This window comes from Ctenopharyngodon idella, unplaced genomic scaffold, assembly GCF_019924925.1.
Source record: "Ctenopharyngodon idella isolate HZGC_01 unplaced genomic scaffold, HZGC01 HZGC01CH26, whole genome shotgun sequence".
Taxonomy (NCBI): domain Eukaryota; kingdom Metazoa; phylum Chordata; class Actinopteri; order Cypriniformes; family Xenocyprididae; genus Ctenopharyngodon; species Ctenopharyngodon idella.
Window position 1 is genome coordinate 17,708 of NW_026138717.1, and position 15,894 is coordinate 33,601.

The 15,894-nt window shown below is 38.0% G+C and overlaps 3 long non-coding RNA genes across 3 annotated transcripts; 1 reads left to right on the plus strand and 2 right to left on the minus strand.

Annotated features, from left to right (window-relative positions):
• Positions 1–11: 11 nt before the first annotated feature.
• On the minus strand, positions 12–1,669 carry LOC127507978 (uncharacterized). The gene is made up of 4 exons (XR_007928646.1): positions 1,360–1,669; positions 899–1,126; positions 427–703; positions 12–200 (listed from the first exon to the last, which is right to left on the minus strand). It is a non-coding gene; the product is annotated as an uncharacterized LOC127507978 (long non-coding RNA).
• A 9,064-nt stretch (positions 1,670–10,733) lies between these two features.
• LOC127507976 (uncharacterized) lies at positions 10,734–13,215 on the minus strand. The gene is made up of 3 exons (XR_007928643.1): positions 12,847–13,215; positions 11,085–11,831; positions 10,734–10,994 (listed from the first exon to the last, which is right to left on the minus strand). It is a non-coding gene; the product is annotated as an uncharacterized LOC127507976 (long non-coding RNA).
• Positions 13,216–13,433: 218 nt separating this feature from the next.
• On the plus strand, positions 13,434–15,222 carry LOC127507975 (uncharacterized). The gene is made up of 2 exons (XR_007928642.1): positions 13,434–13,760; positions 14,313–15,222. It is a non-coding gene; the product is annotated as an uncharacterized LOC127507975 (long non-coding RNA).
• The last annotated feature ends 672 nt before the right edge of the window (positions 15,223–15,894 follow it).

The window sequence follows — 15,894 nt, forward strand, 5'->3', positions numbered from 1 at the left end:
TTTGTTAAAACAAACTCCAGACAAAGCAAGTGCAGTTCTTCGACAAGGATATTAGGACCAGTTGAATTCAGCAGATGTTCAAGAGCCCTCAACCCATCTGAACTCAAAGGACATTCAAATTCTGGAACAACAACTCCGAAATCTTCACAGGCATCGTAAGTAGCTGCTGCGTCCCAGTCTAGATCTGGCTCTTCGATGTCCTGAAGGTAAAGCAGGTAAACAGTTAGGGATCCACTTATTACATGAACAGCAGTGTGGTGACAGAGTAACTAAGACGAGATGGTCCGTACTGCAGAACACGAGATCCAGGGGGCGGGATGGTCCAACTCCTCCCACTTTACATATCCCTAAACCGACCCGTCTCCACCCCCTGGATCTGGTGTGTTCTGCAGTGAGGGGCTCCTGACTAAGACAGCATCAGCATACCTCGTATCTCTCAGATCGGTCATTATTTGTGTGCATCATTCCAATCTGCCACAGCTGCTCGGGACTTCGATGGCCCTCTGAGGAGAGTGGATGATGATTCCAGGCTTCTGAAAATGTGTCCAAGTCTGCCTGAAGTCTTGGGAGAAAAGTGTAGCGCACGCTGAAAAGGTCCTCAACCACTGATATGTCAAGCAATCCTTCTGCCTCCAGGGAGTGCAGCATGTCTGAGTACTTGTTGGTGACCATGATTCTGACATCACGCCAGAGGCGCTCAATCCTATTAGAAACAATGAAAATTGAAATCCAAAAAAAAAATTCAGGTTGAAAAGCAAAGCAGTGAAAACATTTTTTACTTTTATAATGATTAATGAATACTTGGTTGATTAAGTGACATTGCAAAGCTACCTACAGATTACTGAAGTTTCATTGAACTTCTTTTCATTTTATGAGTTTTTAGACTATTGTACTTTACCTTTGATTATGGACACTTTTGCCGGATATGAAACTTCCTCGGTCAGTGCCTCTTGAGGAAAACATGAACCTGGCTCTCTGTACATTCTCCACTCCTTGGTCATAAAATTCTATTGCTTTTTCTTTACTATACTCACCTTGATGGTAAGCCAAATGTTTGGGTTGCGTCTGAGAAGAAGTGGTATGCTGTCGATGCATGGCTGTTATTTGCTGCAGTCAAGTACATGACCTGTAAATACAGAGAAACAGACAGTAAGTAAATAAAATATAGGTAGGAGGAAATGTAATGTACATTGGAATTGAATGTATTATAGGCTACTTTTTAATAAACATGAATTATTTTTCATAGACATCACAATGACCGGACTGATCTTAACAGCAGATTACTAGTAACACTGTAAATCAAATGAAATGCAAACATGGTCAAATTTGTGTTTTTATAGAAACAGACTGTAAACATACCCTCCTGGAATAACCATCCACACCACCAAATATTACGGTGTTGTATCTATTTACAAGATAAAAAAAAAAAAAGATAAAATACTGTTTGAAAAATTATAAAGTAAAATTATTTATTATTATTATTATTATTTAAAAAAACTCAGGGTCAGGGGGACAAAATGTGCTTAAACTGAGCAACATTAGATATTAACAAACTAAAATAATTTTAATCATCTAACTTTTTTGTAATCATCATTAACAGTTCAAAGTAAGTACAGTACACAGTATAAATGAGTACACTTGACCACATCTGAACATGTTATAAAAATAAAAAAATGTCCTAGATATAAAGATTAATTTCTAAATTGGGTTTCAGAGGGGTATGATCATTCATACAGTGTAAGTGCTGAAACCCTTTTATACTGTATTTAATGGAAAATATATTAACCTGACAAAGAATGATAACAAAAAGCTTACACAACAACTCATGAACAAGTGATTTATCTTTCATCCAAATCCACTTGAAGCAATTTTGGATTTAGAATCATAGTTACAACTATTTAACGGACACTTTTCACATTTCTGAAGTTCTCAGAACTGATATAATTTTGGCGGTAAACACAGATACTGTTTAGTGGAAGTATAGTGGTAATGCAGCGGTGAACTACAGCAAATATAACTCTGTTCTCATTTTCCCAGCAGCTACAACTCCATAAAAATAATAAATCAAGTTAATATAGTATTTGGTAAGGACATATTATAATTATAATGCAATCAATCAGTCGATAAATAAAGTTTAACCCACTTGCATCTGGTCCATTGATGAAGCCATGGCTGCGTTCAGCCCCGACAAAATGTTGCAAAGCGTTTTTTAAACAGAAACGTTGAACACCCTGTTCTGATGACGCAAGAGATGCAACTATGGCAGCTGAGAAGGCCATTCTTTGTGTTCTTTTTGAAGAATTTTCAGAGCCTGATGAAGTCGGTATAAATACATGATTAATACTGCAAAATACGCTCGATGTTACAGTCACTGCTCTTGCCGTCCAGAATAAAGAGAACACATTTGTAAACGACTTTACATGGACACATTGTGTGCGCTGTCTCTTTAATCCCGCGTGGTTTATATACATGCTGCTGCTGATTGGGCTGACATTTCTGACACAACCACCAAACAAGAGAAAACGTATCTCAAACCCGTTGCACACCGTTTCCAGGAAACATGTCGTTCAACCCAGAAACCGTAGCAAAATGTTGCGCACCGGTTTGAGCTTGAACGTGCCCCATGTCTAATCGTTTTTACAACAGGCGTCCAGTCACAACAGACTTCCGGAATTGACCAATGACATTTCAGGTTACAATGAAATAAGTAAAGTCCCGCCCCACGACTGCCAAAAAAAAAAAGTTTTTGCGCGAGTGAAATAGAAGATCGAGCGCGAGTGTGGGGAATATGATGGGTGCTTCTCAGTTCTTATTTGTGCGTCCTCGCTTCCTTTCCTCGCGTCTTAGCTCCACCCCTTCAGGATGTGAGGGAAGGACGCAAGGAAAAGATGCGAGGAATTGAATCAAGTGAAATGATATCCTCGCTCCCTTTAGCGTCACTTTAAAGCGTCATCAGCTGCACTCGAGGGATCTACCCACATGTTGATAAAGTTTGGTTATTTAAAAAATATTAATAAAGCAAGATGCCCCGTTGAAATATGTGAGATGTAAAGCTTATTTAAACAGCAAAATTAAAGCATACATTTAAATTATTGTGACAGATTAGGCTCTGGAACACCTGCCTCTGGACTTTGAATACCGGCAATTTGTTTGCCGTCAAGAAATGACTTTGATTACTGCTATGTCAGCAAACATTGGGATTTCACAAGACTTAGTCAGAGGTTTGATGGACTTGGATTCTCTTATTCAGCAGCACAAGGACAGTCAGCAGGTGGCGACTGTAGTGGAGATTGAAAGACCACATAGATGTGGACGTCCAAGAATCCATTTATCAAAAGACAGACTATAATCCGCTTTCTGACGCTTGGATTACCCCAGGAAACCATCAGTAACATTTTACGTGTCTCTCGTACAACTATCCACTGTCGGATGAGAGAATGTGATTTGTCAGTCACATCCCTCTACAGCAGCTGCACAGATGAAGAACTTGATTCAGTGGTGTCTGAAATCAAAAGCACAATGCCAAACATAGGGTACAGATTTGTCAGAGGAGCCTCATTGCCAGAGGACATGGAGTACAGTGGGACAGAATTCGTGCAGCTCTGCATCGTGTTGATGGCCTCGTGTTCTCTCACGGATGTCCCAGCTTGGCGAACGTATTCTATACCATACCCCAAGTATCTTGTTCATATAGATACAAACCATGAGGTTTGTAAATTCCACAAGGTAATGTAAATTTCATTTTTAGAATACATATTTTTATGTCAACTGTGATGTGTGCTCAAATATCCTTAACACTCAGTTACCAAAATATGTAACATTCAGTTTTTAGACATGCATCATGTGGACATACAGTTGTCCATTCTTGGGCTAAAGGGAAAGCTAATACGATGACAAATACTTTTGTGATTTTATTACCCTTTTGTCATGCAACATGCTTTAACTTTAATAATTTATCCTTCAAATTAGATACAACATGGTTGTCTTTGGGGGTGTGGATGGATATTCAAGAAAGGTAAGACATTTAAATCTGCCTTGTATAGAACAAGTTAGTAAAAACTGTAGTATAAATTTGAAAAACATCTAATTTTGGTGAGAACCAGTCACTGTTTTTTGAAAGAATATAAATGAACAAAAACATGACAAAATTTTTTTTTCAACAATGTTTGCCACAGTGGGTGTATTTGTTTTTCAGATCATGTATTTATGCATTGCAGACAATAACCGCTCTGGAACAACCCTTAGATTTTTCAAAGAGGCGGTGGAGGAGTTTGGGTTTCCCTTAAGGTGCTGTTTCATAATCCACAAATTTAACAAAGTCTAAATTGTAAATCTTATCAGAAATACTCTACAGTTTTGCCTCTTCAACCGCGCAAACACTTAAGATGAGTTTGGTGCACACAGGGGTAAAAAGTACCCCATGTGTACAATGAAATATACTGCTGCATCTTTAATGTTGTGGGCCTATTTTTCTGCTGGAGGTCCTGGACATCTTGTTCAGATACATGAAATAATGGATTCTATCAAATACAACAGATAAAAAAAATCTAAACCTGACTGTCCCTGCTAGAACTCATATAATGGGCCGTGGCTGGATCTTCCAACAGGACAGTGATACAAAAACAAACATCAAAACCAACACAGAAATGTGTCACTGAGCACAAAATGAAGCTTCTGCCATGGCCGTCCCAGTCCCCTGACCTGAACCCTAAAGAAAATGAGTGGAGTGAACTGAAGAGAAGAAGCACCAACATGGAGCTGGAATCTGAAGGATCTGGAGAGATTCTGCATGAAGGAATGATCTCTGATATCCTGTCAGGTGTTCTCCAAACTCATCAGGCATTATAGGAGAAGACTCAGAGCTGTTATCTTGGCAAAAGGAGGCTGCAAAAAGTATTGAATAAAAGGGTATGATTAATTGTGAGCAGTGTGTATGAGAGAAAAACATCATGAGATTTTTCCCCATTTAAAATTCTTATTCTCCAATGAACAGTTGGATTTTTGTTAATCATTTTGATCTTTTATTTTAAAAAAATTAACGATGCAGATTTATTTTCACAGCCATCTTTGGTCATATTTACTAAGGGTATAAATAATTTTGAGCACAACTGTATGTCGGTAAATGTCGATAGATGACGTCACAAGGCAATTAGAATATTCATCATGTCATTGTTGCATTCACATTCTGCCAAGTGTCAGCCCTTTACATTTGTTTGCTTCTCTGCTGCTACCACTTTGTGCTCACATAATGTATTTTAATACAGCCAAATTCCCAATACAATTGTTTCATCTATATATTTTTCTGTTTTTGTTGTCAGACAATATGAAATGGTGACTGAAATGCGGCTCGACATTAAGCCTTGTCATTCACTTGTACGAGTAAAACAGTTGCTTGTCCGGAAAAAAAAATAGGATTTTTTTTTTTTTTTTTTTTTTGTGGTGTAAATATAAATTACAAATTTCTTAAGCAATATCCTTTCAGAATATTGCAGCTTTGACATATTTAAATCTGCATATTTGTGATAGATTTGCGAAATCTTTGTGTGATTTGTGATTTGTAAAATGTATGATTCATCTTTCATTTTAAATTCTTAAATTCGATCAATAAATTTAATTGGAATAAGACACAAAGGGCTGTTAATCAAATTAAATCATTTACAAATTTACAATAAAAATATTACAATTGCATTAAATAATGTTATGGGATTGTAAGAAATGTTGGGGGGAAAATGATACTTTTAAAAATTAAACTAAACCACCAGTAGGTGGCGTCAAGTAACCGTCTTAATAAGTGAGTCATTGAGTCATTCATTCAAACGATTCATTCTGATGGCTGATTCATTCAAGAATGAGGCAGTTGTTTATGAATGGGTCATTGAATCTTTGACTCAAAATGCTTTAAATTGCTGAATCATTCAGTAATGAAAACAAGGCTGAGTCTGCATCTCAATGAACATTCTATCCATCCTAAATAGTATGTAACATTATTAATATTTAATACTATTTAGGGCGGATAGTATGCACATTGGGATGCAGGCTGAGTGTTGCGCTATGGTTCTGCTGTGATCTTTGTTTGAAACTATTTTCGCTGCTAAAATAGAACAAAAACAGTCAATGTTCCTTCTAAAATGTGACTTAATATGAACTATTTGTTAACTGAACTGTTGTCTGATATCAGTGTCACGTTTTTAATCGTGATGGTAGCCTATTTAGGAAAACATCATTCTTGGTCGTGTGATTTGCTCACCTTTATCAAGTTATAAAAACTCCACATTTTGAATTTTTAGTTTCTTTTTGTGTGTGTGTCAAGTCAAACTGGGAAAGATATAAATTAATTACAAATAGAATATAAACAAATAATTAAATAACATGAAAAATATAAATGAAAAATAAGAAAAATAACTATAGTAGCCTAGTCTCAGCCAATCGGAGCGAGGGGCGGGAAAGAGGAAACGGAAAAAAAATCCAGTGCTGTGATGAGACGCGGCTGGCGAGCTCTGCTGAAACTCCCGAGCTGAACACGAGAAAAAAAACATTCAGGAGTGGAAGCCGGTGAGCACTTTAATAATTCACTTTGCATCTGTAAATGAAGCAGAGTGTAGCGGCAGATCCAGTTGATGACGCAGTTCCGTGACCTACTTTAACTGTTCAATACGGGACTGTTTAAAGCTAAATGTAGTTCTATGTTGTAAATATTAATAGTATTAAGATAATGGTAAAAACTAGTGAATTGATTTGTCTATTCTTGTTTGTATTTCGATTTAATCACGGGAGAAAGTGATGATGGGATGTTAATTATTTTTTTAGTTCACGTGAATTAAAACAGATCACTAAAATAATGAATGAATGAATCTGATTTTACATGTGCATATTGTAATCATAAGTGTTTAGGTTAATTATCTAGATTGTGTAGAGTGCAGATTATACTAATTAAGTTATTAAGCTTGTTAATATCATCATTTGAGAGTGCTTCATGTTAAAAAATAGACAAAGAACTCTTTTAATAAGCTTTATTTACAATTCATTTATATTTTCTGTATTTTTTGTTTCAGTTAAAGGTTTTTCACCTTTCTTCTGTTGGCTTATTTGATGCTTTTCAATAAAAAAGAAGAGTGGAATCCAGTTAAGGCCTCCGTTGATGATGTTACCCTCCCTTTCAAGGGGGGAAATGGACCCTTCGCTAAGCCCCGCCCTCCTTAGTTACTGTTGCTACGCCTGTCAAGCTTTCACCCCTGGCAAGTCATTTACAGTATGTATGCACCGGTGTCAGACATTTCCAAGGAGTTAATAAGTCATTTTTGGCGAACAGGTGAAATATCAGAGAGCAAGAAAAAGGGACTGCAGTATGCATTCGAGGGATATATCCACGACATAATATGCAACCGATTAGAAAATAATTTGATCAAAATTGAAGCTAAAGCCTATAGCAGCCGCCTCATACGCTGACCATTCAAATGGGAAACACACAAATTGAGGGAACAGCTTTGTTCATCCACAGCAGGTTAAGTGAAATTTGTGAAAATAACCTAATAATTATAAATCAAACAGCTTATTCCACAAGACTTATGGATAAACACAAGACATTAGCCTGACCACTTTGCAATGATAACATTCTCCCGCTTATATTTTTAGCGCGCTAGGCTACTCCGTCTTGCCTTTAATCATATTATTTTACGTCCAAATATATGCATTATGAACAAAGAACTGTCATTATTTCCAAGCAATGATGTGCTGAGTTAGCTAGCTAGCTAACCCGTCAGATTGTCCTACCCGGGCTTACTGCACGTGCACACATCAACATTACATCATTGTTGTCATGATAAATAACACAAAATTACTGTATTTGCATTATTGTAAGGGTAGGTTTAGGGTTGGGGTAGGTGTAGATGTTAATAAAGCCATAAACCACATTAATATCACTCTGGAAGCACAATCTGATAAGTAACGTTAGCATTTTTCGCTGTCAGATTTTGCTACCCACTGTTTCAATGGGAGGTAGCAAAATCTGACCGGCTAGCACAAATTGTCAGAACACCGGCATTTCTCCCTTTGGGTTTTAGGTTTCGGGAAGGGAAAAAAAATCCACCACCCCGTCCAAACTTTTAGGATACCGGGTATCAAATTTACACAATCCCTACACACAACGCTTCGGCATGTTTCCCTCGCTCGAAAGCTTGACAGACCTCCCGCGCCTAGTTACGGTTGCTAAACCGCGATTGGCCTGTGGCGGTTTTCGGGCGTGGCTTAGCGAAGGGTCGATTGTGCACATAAAAAATAGTCTTGACAGTGTGCTTCACTCATGTTTCCATTTCTCCTCGAGATGCTGCGCGAGCCTCAACAGCTCAACCTTATCGCCACTACATTATGCAGCCTATTATTATCCACTATCGATCGCCACTAACACTAAATATAATAAAATGCGTTCTTTTGTTTTTTTTTGGTATTGACGTTTTAATCAGGTCCTTCACTTGCCCCTTCAAAAAATCCACTTATCCCGGACTATTTGACAAGCGTTAGTGTCGAGCCCTGACATGTTAAACCAGTGCTAAAATCCTGATTTATAATCGAGACGTTGTCTGACAAAATCACCATACACATAGTATAAAGACTTTTGCAGTGATTTTGGCTATATGTACATGTGAAATGATCACTCAGGTTAGAAACAATAGTATCTGTTTTATTTGTTCTGTGACAGAGCGCACACTCGCACAGCCTCAACTGAATGCGCTGCTCCTCTCAGCCACTCACTGAACAGCAGACGCAGAGGTGAAAGCAAGATCCCGCGCTCGTGCGGCAGTACCGGGGGTCTCGTTAGCTAGATCAGGTTAACAAGTATATTCGTCACAACGTGCTTTCTTGGAAAAAGGTCGCTAAAGGGGTCTGAAGAGCTGGTAAGTTGGCAACACTGATGCAGCCTTCCGTCTCCAGGCCCCAGGCCACCGCTGTCCAAACCGGCGTTACGGTTATTTTGCACCGGCCGGAGGCAATTACCAAACTGGTTCCGTGTGTGTATCACACCAATGGTCATATTTTGCGACAGCAAATCAAAGTTTAATAATGAAGGCTATATTCAAAATAAACTGGTAGTATTATTTTTCTTAAAAACTATCTAGAAAAAATCAAGGCCTGTAGGAATAAAATTTAATGACTTTTAGTGCCTTTTAATGATTTTTAGTGCCTTTTAGTCCTCCAATCGATTTTTTTATTGGTTAAAATCAATGGAGAATATCTGGTATTTTTCCGTGGGTGCTCGACCATTTCCGTGGGTGCTCCAGAATCCGAGCAGCCACGGGATCGGCGCCTATGAACCGCACTAACAGAGCAATGCAGTTAGTTTCAATCCAACCAAACCAGATCGCAAACTCAAACTGGACCAATCAGCTGTGAGTAAAGTGTATCTGATGCAATAAAGCCACTCCCCCTGTATCTCTCGCTCCAGATTAATTCAGTTCATAGTGAAAACCTTTTAGAGACCAAATTGCTCATCTTTTGCTGCTAATTATATTTATATTAAATAATTTAAAACTATGAATAATTCATATTTATTGATATAATTAGGCCTATTATATTAATTGACAATATTAAACTTTGCTTTTAAATTAAAATAAATATAATACATGCATAATATATAAAGCTTTTAAACAGATTAAGCTTACATGTTTTCTTTTGAGCTTTGAGAATGCAGCTGTCCACTAGATAGTGCGCACAAACTCTTTCCGCTCTTAAGGCTCTTAAGGAGTATAGGCTACTTTGAAAGGCTCGCGTGCTCAACTGCGCACGAGATGGAGCGGGACGCGGAAAATGAAGGCCAGAGATTGTGTATTATAGGGAGACAAGGGTCTATATCACTTACCATTGGAGAAAGCGTAACGGCCAGAGCCGTTAAATATGATAGTTGCGACACTCTTTGATCTCGCCGCCACGCTGTCACGTGGTTCGTGTAGCTCTCAATAGTTCCAAACAAATCCACGCTGTCAACCAGTTTGAAGGGTTTTAAGCGGGACAGACAGCTGTAGCTATATTTGCAGCAATTATCGGTAAATATTGACGCATAATATACATTGATTATTACGATGACACTTACATTACATACAGATAATAGCATTTTTCCCTGGGGAGTGGCGGAAACACAGCATTAATCAGTTTTTGTGTTTAATTTTGAAGGGAAGAGGGGCTGCTCCCATAACGTAAAATACAGCAACTACTTGTATTTGTAGCATTTTTTTCGGTAAATATTAACGCATAATATTGATTAAATATTGAATAAAATTGATTACTACATTGTGTACACTTACAGTAGCGTATTGTATCTGGAGAGTGATAGAGAGACGGCATTATCGTTAACAGTGTGGTCTGTTAAAATGTACAGGTAACTGGAGAGATGGTTACTGAGTGAATTAACAATGTTCCTAAATACGATCCATAACATTAACATTGCTGTTAACTGGATTCATTTTAGTATGGCTAATGTACCCCTTCATCCTGACCTTCCCTATAGGCTAAACCATTTGTATGTATGTTTTATATCTCATGCAAATAAAGCCCTTTGAATTGAATTAATTTTTTGTTTAATTTTAGAGGGAAGGGGGGCTGCTCCCATAAGGTATACATTTACCGCATGTACTGTATATATTTTTCTCGTGCTTCTAAGGTCATAATTACTAACATCCTAATGTTGTGTTAAGATACATTCACATAGACATGCACAACAAGTGAGTATCAATGAATGAAGCTGCTCAGTTTAAGTCAAGAAAGAAGTTTGGTCAACAGTGAAAAATATACAAGGCAAACAATTGCATTCAACAAAACATTTAATTATATATTATATCCAGGGAGAGGGTAGGTAAGTTTTCCTTGAATGTTCTGTCTTCAAAGAAACTCATTCGACTTCCTACAGGGAGAGAAAGATGGCAGAAAGCAGGCCAGAGAAGGAATATAAGTGTTCACAGTAGCCATTACATGCTTCCAGCGCAGCCGTAGGATGATCTGGAGACCTGCTGGTGAATCGAGAATCAGTCAAATGCTTATCCATACATTGATAACAAAAGCATTCAAACTCCACGCTATAGTAATGCTATAGTTACTTGAATTTTTGGGTGAGAGCATTCCACTGCCAGAAGCAGACTGTGGGCCTGTTTCCACCTGGTGTTAAGATGCGTTTTGGCTGATCGGATCACAAGTGGACAACATTAAATACAGGTGTAAACAGATCTAAAACGGTTTAAGTTTGTCCACTTTCGACCACTTCCAGAAGTAGACACAAATGCATTCGACCGGACTGCTTTCGTAGTGTAAACACTCATGTTTACTCTACTCTCCATCTACTGACCTAATGTGTAAACATTATGGGAAGCTCTCGAGCCAGACAGGATTTAAACTTTGTTGGCTGAAGACCAAAGTTTGGTTCAAAGATGAAAAACGTACCAAGCACAATGTTCTCTCACCATTCCTGATTTCTAACACACACTCACAGCATTCGGCTGGTCTCACAGCTGTCAGAGCAGAAGCGAACACTGATGCTCTCAATATGTTTTCCTGTCATCTCTGGGTGCATTCATATGTAAACTGCTCAAGCTTATTTTGTCCATTAGATTGAAAGATCTGTAAAAACCCATACATTTACCCACCCCCTCAAAGAAATCAGGACAGAAGTGGTTGAAAGAGGACAAATCAGATGGATTAAAACACCAGTTGTAAACGCGTATGTGTCTCCGTCGTCCACTTACGATCTGATCGACCAAAATGCATCTTAACTTCAGGTGGAAACAGCCTGTGTCAGAGCCCAGAGGAGACCGGGTCTGGAGTCGAGTCAAGCCTGCTGCTGGACAGAACTGGGAGTTGTGAAGAAAGAGGAAACAGTGTTAAGGTTAATACATTGAAGGACGGATTAAATACACTTTTCCCAAACATTTTCATGAGGTTGACATTACAGAAGTGAGAGCACACACCTACAGACAGGTCCAGAACTATTTGGACATTTGTCATGATGTCTGTTATTTTGACTCTGTACTCCAGTACAGATTTTGAAATTAAATGAGAAAATAAATAAATAAATTAAATAAATAAATTTATATATATTTAAATAAATATATATATATATATACAAGCCACTATTGTTATTCAATTTATTCTTCCACACAATAACATTATGGAAGAAGCTGGGTGATTATTTAGCTAATCCAAGAAGTTATGCAAATAAGGGAAAAGATAAATTTTTTTATGCTGTCATAGAGGTGTAAATTTAATGGTGATTTAGCATTGAGGTCATAGTTTGTGGGGGTGTTTTTGCACTTGTTGCTTCATATCCAGATGTGTTTAATATTCTGGCCACCTCATGTATGTAAATAAGAAACCCATCTGAACACAATGTAGAGCAACATCACCTTTAACTATGACCTCAGTATTGAATTTACACATTTCTGGCTGATTATAAACATTAAAGTAGAATTCCTGGCAGAGCTGTTGTATTGAATTACATTAGATTGTAAAGGTGTTCCTAATATACTGTATTCAACCTCCTTACTGTGTTATTCTCTGGTACTTTAATGAACTGGCAGCTAAGTGTTGCTAACATTAACAACAGATCTAATAACCGAAGATAAACGTTGTTTGACAACGAACTTGTAAAGGTACGTAGGAATGTAGCCCAACTGATGTCAGGTTATGGTAGCTAAAGTTAGTGAAGTGTTGCTCACTTAAGCTAGCTGCAATTAGAGTCTAACTAACGTTATTATCTTCCAATAAACATGAACTAAAGCTGGTTACATAAAATACAACTATTGACTAGATTCACGAGGTCAGGTAATGCGTTCAAATGTCAAAAATGCAGTAATTTCATCAACTTACCAGCGAGCGAACTTCAGAGTCACTGAAAATGAATGAGTTCAGTGCCGGAACTATGGGAGTGTCGCAACTCTGTTTTTCAAAGGCTCTGGTAACGGCTAATTTAATCACGTGATCTCTTCTCAGCCTATCGTGTAATGGCAGTGACATCAGACGCAACATTCCCTAGTCTGCCTTCTCTTAAAAAAATACATTTTTATCAAGCTATTAAATTTTCTCTGGTCTCCTTCCCTGTGTACTGCCGGGGCGGAGCGTTAGCATTAGCCGTTACGCTTTTTTGGCTAAAGGTTGCAGGCTTGCCTTCCAGTGCCTTTGGTAAGGCCTATACCCGAGCCCATGGGCGCAGAATACGTGTGTCCCCCGCACTTTTAATAAAATGTAAATTCATCCCCCGCATTTTTTTTTTTTTGGGGCAAGTGTGCATAGAGGCCAATGTGAATAAATATTGATTTAAATTCAAAGAGACAAGATAGTCTATGCATGACTTATCGTTTTATTCTTAAATAAAATGAGGCGATCTAAACATTATGGAGCGCTCACTCTCGTGTAATATGTTTCATTCATACTGGAAGCTAGAGGGCGCTCTCTCGCAGAAGAGACCAAAAACGGTTTCGTAGAAGTAAATCAGCTATTCGCAGTAACAGCAGCTGAATAAAATCAAAGAGCTTAGAACCCAAGGCTGCGTTCGAAACCGCCCACTTCTCTACTATTTAGTAGGGGAAAAGCAGTAGGCGAGCGAATAAGTATGTCAGAAACCTCAGTAATAAAAGAGTAGTCGAGAAGTTCCCGGATGGCCTACTGCTCCCGCCCAGATTCTGAAGTGCTCCTCGATGGACACTCTTCTATCCCAGGAGGCCACGGGAGAGGATACGTCATAATCGACACGGAGGAGAAAAGCGGCGCGGATGCTTTCAAATGTGAGTATTGAACACCAAAAACACGGTTCTTGTGTTAAAATCGCATTTGTTGAACTACTGTAGAGTAAACTGTTGAATGTGTAAAGATGCTAGACACTGTAGTTGTGATTTTACAGTAAAAACACGATTTATTATGATAACAGGCTCTAGTAAACACACATAACTTAATTCTCCAAAGTGGATTTACATGTTCTAAACCATATACATCTTAAAGGTGCTTATTAAATGTTTATTTAACATCTGACAGGAACATCTTCTGTAAGTATTATGGCTTATGAGTGATGGATTATGTATGAGTGATGTGTGTGTGCTATTATGTAGAATTCACTGTTGTCAAAACTGTTTACTTTACATGAAAATAACGTAAATAAATAAATCTACATAAAATAAACATAAGTTTAATCTGTTTTATTTGTCCGTTAGTACTGTTGATAAATGAAGGAACATTTGTGTTGATAAAAAGAGAGTTAACACATCATCGTCATCATCATGTGAATGTAGTGTTGAGCACATCAATCTCAGAGGAAACTTGAATCTTGTCTGATGTTACAGGGACAGATGATCACGTGTGTTTATCCGGTGGAGAGAGACTGATGAAGGACTGATGCCATCAAAGGCTTTGAGTGACGATAGTCACCCGATTAATACTGAGATTCTAGATGTTTTTATTTAAAAAGGCTTAAAAGAGGTGTAGCGAGGAATTTCACTACAATGTAGGGGTGAGTTTAACTTCAGCTGCAATATATCTTGGATGACTAGGCATTGACAAGATCTAGGTCCTCACCCCCTAGTACGATTAATTCCCGTACTTATATATATATATATATATATATATAAGTATGTTGTTGTCTGCCTTGCTAATGTTGCTTTTGTCTTTTGTAGCAGCGACTGATGAGGATTGAGGCTCTGGAACTTAACATACACGGTAGCTCCCCAGAGTATAACAGTGTTGATTAACCCCTCTTCCCCTCTTCAGACCACAAGACAGTAGGAATGCCCCTACTCCAAGATATCAAAGTTTTACACTTATTTCTTAAATGTTTAGCAGAATTAAACAAAATAAAGAAAACAACAGTCCTGAAATAAATTCTTTGTTTCACTCTATTTTTTATATATTTCTTGAAAAATCATAAGAAAGTTTTGTTCAGATTCAAACTTTTGTTCAGTTTCTTCTCTTTCAACAGTAATACTCAAAATCAGAAAAACAACAACAGTTCTGATAGAATGCTCAGATGGTACTCAGTTCACTCAAAAGTACATTACAGATGTTTCATTCCATATCAGATATTTCCAGTTCACATACCTGAGTGAGATTCACAACCCCAAAGTTAAAGTTTTACCTCACAGTAGAACTGGGCTGGTGTTGGAGTGTCCAGATATGGCAGGGTAATTAAATCAAACAAATAGCCACCTGTTCAAAAACAGAAAGTCCCTTCCGTTTCTTCAACGACAGGAAAAATAATGTTCAAGAAAAAAAATAATGTTTAAAAAAAAAAAAAAAAAAAAAAATCTTCACAAAGATTCTGGTGGACAGAAACAGCGTAATTCGGATCCATTCATTCGTGCAAACTTAGTTATCAGTTCTCAAGTCTATGCAATTGTCCATCCAAAAAGGGTTTCAAAGTCTCCAAGTGAAAACAGTGCAAAATGTCCAAAAATAAACTGAAAAATAGAAGGAAAAATATTGTCAAAAGAAGAGCGTCAATGAGTTCGCAATGCCGTTTGTGTCCACACGGCGGCACTATTGTATGAAAAACGACGCACGAGTATTTCGGCTCGAACAACAGTAGCAAAATCACTCGATCCAAGCTGCTTTGCTTCAAGAACAACAAATAACGTCCGTGTGTTTCTTCAGAATAGAAACTGTGGTTAAACAACAGTGAAGAAAAACTCACAGTATCTCAGCTCCCTTCAGTAGAAGATGAACACCCGTGCCAACACACCATCTCCGCTAGCACGATGAGCAATGCCCCTCCTGGTATATCACAGACATGCAGTTCAGTTTCTCGGCGATCAGGCTCGGTCAAAACTCACGACAGCACAAGCTCGGTCCAGCTTCTCGTCCGCTCACCTCAACGCTTGTCTAAAACTGTACACATATATCAAAGAAGTCACGAGAAAACTAACTTTTTTT